Here is a 4,011-nt window from a genome sequence, read left to right as displayed (position 1 = left end):
AGAAGGAGAAGGAGAAGGAGAAGGAGAAGGAGAAGGAGAAGGAGAAGGAGAAGGAGAAGGAGAAGGAGAAGGAGAAGGAGAAGGAGAAGGAGAAGGAACAATAAGGGTGGACATTTTACAGTTGGTGGGATGGATCAGTGGGCAAAGATGCCTGCCACCAAGGCTGAAAACCTGAGGAGTTCAATCCCTGTTACCCCCTGGTGGAAGGAGAGGATCTATTTCTGCAAGTTGTCCTCTGAATAAACTTTTTAGGAGTGTAGAGATGTCTCAGCGGTTAAGAGCACTGAATGTTCTTCCAGAGGTCCTGAGTTCAATTCCCAGCAACCACATGGTGGCTCACAACCATCTCTAATGGGATCTGACGCCCTCTTCTGGTGTGTCTGAAGACAGCAACAGTATACTCATACATAAAATAAATATTTAAGCGAAGGCAGGATAGATAGTACTGACATTATTCACTCTGTCTTGAACTTGGCTAGGCCCTGGCCATTACTCACCTGAACTTACTGTTTCAGAATTCCTGGGAGAACCATGAACCTGTTTTAGCAAGCTTTCCAGGTGAATTTTGCATAGGATCACGTTTAAGAATTACTGAAAAGATGGCCACTGATGATCCTCTCCTGCCTTCTGGGCTGGTGCACCCAGAGAACCACACCACCATAAGGGGCGGAGCCAGAGATCAAGGAAGCAACGGAATCTCACCTACAACCACATGACCTGGGAGGTGACCCCAGGCCTGGTTGATGCCGAATTGCAGCCTTGAGAGGAGCCTCAAGCAAAGCCCTTCTTAAACTTTCCCTGGACTCTTGGCCCAGGGGAAATGTCAGATGATAATTACAGGTCATTTTAAGCTACTAAGTTTGTGTTTATTTGCTTCAAAGCAATAGACAACCTTAATGTCCTAGGTCGTCATATACCAGTACAGATCACTGTTTTTCCAACTCACTCAGTCGTGATTTCCATCATTGCCAAATCTCTACAGAATATATTTCTTTATTAGCACATGCTCCTATTATCTTTTTTATGAAATAGTAGAATATTGGCAGCACATTATATTATTTTTGAAAGTCCTTTTCCATTGGTTGTGTCCTGGATCCTTTTCATAGCCCCTTTATTGGCATATAACATCCATACCATACAATTTATCCATTTGAAATGAACTGCTCAGTGGTTTTAGGGCATTCAGAGTTGTTCAAGCACTAGAGAATTGCCACAAGGCCCAAGAGGCCATAAGGCCTTTGACTCTTATCCCAATATCTGACCCCTCCCTCTCCTCCCCAGGAAAAGACTAAGAAACGACTTGCTATCTCCTAAGACTTTCCCGTTTGAGATATCGAGTGTAAGTAGAATCATGCACGTGTGTGTGGTCTTTAGTGGCTGCTTTGGCAGAGAGTTTTAAGGTCCATCCATGCTGTAACATGTATGGATGATGCTTTGGTCCTCCTGTGGCCAAAACCCACCAAATTAAAAAACAGATCTGCTGTAAAACAAATTACCACTGGCAGGCCCCCTTTAAACTTAAACAAATACAGTAAAATTCTGACTAGTTTCTTTTCTTTGAATGTGCTTGCCTATGTAATAAGCTCCCTGGGGTATATAGTCCTTACTTTGATGATGTCATATGTGGGGACACTTGGGAACACTAAATGATAAAAGTGTATTCTATGTCATGGACAGGAGAAAAGGCACATACCTATAATCACTCACACACACACCTGTAGTCACACTCAAAGACACATATGCCCACTCACATTCACATACACTCACACCCAGCTAGATTCAAGGCAGAACACCTATATTAAACCCACCTTACATTAAATGTTGCCTGGGAACAGCTCACATCAAACCAAGGTGCAGATGCAGTAGCTTGCCTTTTTATAATCATAGTATTGCTAATCAGTACTCTCATTGGCTAGAAGTCTATAAGGTGCTAGGCATATATGCGTTTGTGTGTTTGTTCATTTGATTTTCATGTATGCCACAGCTTGTTGTGTGGAGGCCAGAGTACAACTTCTTACATTGTGTGGGTTCTGGGAACTGAACTCAGGTCATCATGCTTGGCAGCAAACTCCTTTCCTCACTGAGCCATCTTCTCAGCCCATCCTCTTCAGATCTTAAGAAGTCATTTCACCTCCTTGCACTCCTAACCTATCTGAGACCAGCCTTGTCAAAAGAGCCGCCTTCACCTTACCTTGGCCATCCTCTCTCTCAGGACCAGGTTAGAAACCTGGCTAGTTCAGAGGTAAAGGCAACCTTGACTCCCTTCCCGATTCAGAACCACTCAAAGGTCATTAAAACACCCAGCAGAGCAGCTTAACTTTCATTAATATGGTATTTCAGTCCCGGTCTCCCTCTGCCCAGACCTGATTGTTTTTCTTCCCCCTCTTCTTGTTGATTGTGAGAGCACTGGCTAATGAGCCTCCTGTATGCAAATTTGTATCTGAGCACAGGCTTTCCAAAAAGCCCTAACCTGTTCCAGTGATGGGACTTTTTAGTGCCACATTGACCAGAGGTTGGCATTCAACATATGAAGAAATAAATAGTCATATAGAACAGGTGATTCAGATTGTATTACATTCTAATCATGGGAAATCACTGCTAGCCTTGGCTCATAGAAAAGCATCTAATTTTTTACGAGCCTCACTTATAAGGCAAAAAAAAATCATAGCTCTCAACTCGAAATGGGTAAGAGATTCTAGAGTCAAAAATGAGGGGCCCTGGCCTGGGGATAGTTTTAGATCACCCCAAATTCCAGGTTGCAGCGTGGTAACTGTCTCATGAAGCTTCATAGAGACAGAGTGAAGGAAGCTGTGCATCAAGGCACTTTGCAGACACACTGGCGGGAAGATGAAGTAAGCGTCAGAGTGCAGGCGGGAAGCCTCCGCTCCAGGCGTCAGGAGCTATCTGAGCACTTTAGTGGATGTGAGGGTCCATTCACACGGTCCAAAGGACTTACCCGGCAGTCAAAGAATGTTACCTTACATACAGAGGTGGGCACTAAACAATTGCCAAAGGGGCTAACATTAGTCCAAGACAATCCTGCTTTGGATCTGCAACATTCCAACTTCTACACATCAGGGAAGTTCTAATCAGTCAATCATCCTTTGAAGTCACAGCTGCTTTCTGGAAAATTCTCCCTCATATTAGTACACCCCATTAGCCCTGATTCTCCCCAACATCTCCACAGAAGGGTCTAAACTACATATGGGTTTTTTCTTATTTGATGTTCTTTCAGACTCAAGTTCATGGTATTTAGGATTTGTGAGACTCTACATGTACAATCATTTTAAATTTTTAAAAATTTTCAAATTGTGTATTTCTGTATATGTATAGGCTTGTGCATGAAGGGTAAAGCACCTTGAAGGCCAGTCATGTGTTGTGGGATTCCCCAAAGGTGGGAATTGAACTTGGGTCTTTTGTAAGAGCAAGTACCTACCACTGATCCATCTCTCTAGTCCAGTGATTATTTTACTTATTTTTAAATTTGTTCATTTATAAGGTGTGTGTGTGTGTGTGTGTGTGTGTCTGTCTGTCTGTCTGTCTGTCTGTCTGTGCCATGTATGTGGGAGTACCTGAGGAGACCAGATGAGGGCATCAGATCCTCCGGAGCTGGAGTTAGGAGTAAGTGATCATGGACCATGGATACTGCAAATGACATCTTCTGAAAGAACAGCAAACAAACACTCAGCACAGAGTCATGGCTCCGGCCCTCTACATGTGTAATTTTTAACTGGTCTCTCCTTATAGCTTGATGGTAAAAGTTCTAAGATTAATAAAGACTATGATAGACGTCAAATATAAGCCGTCTATTTAAGTCAAACAGAAATTGTATTAGAGCCGGGAGGTGGGGGCACATACCTGTAATCCCAGCACTTGGGAGGCAGAGACAGGCAGGCGGATTTCTGAGCTCGAGGCCAGCCTGGTCTACAAAGTGAGTTCCAGGACAGCCAGGGCTATACAGAGAAACCCTGTCTCAAAACACCAAAAAACCAAAAAACAGTTATTCTCAGT

Source organism: Mus pahari, chromosome 10 (genome assembly GCF_900095145.1).
Source record: "Mus pahari chromosome 10, PAHARI_EIJ_v1.1, whole genome shotgun sequence".
NCBI classification, from domain to species: Eukaryota; Metazoa; Chordata; class Mammalia; order Rodentia; family Muridae; genus Mus; species Mus pahari.
Note: the sequence above shows the minus strand (reverse complement) of the source record.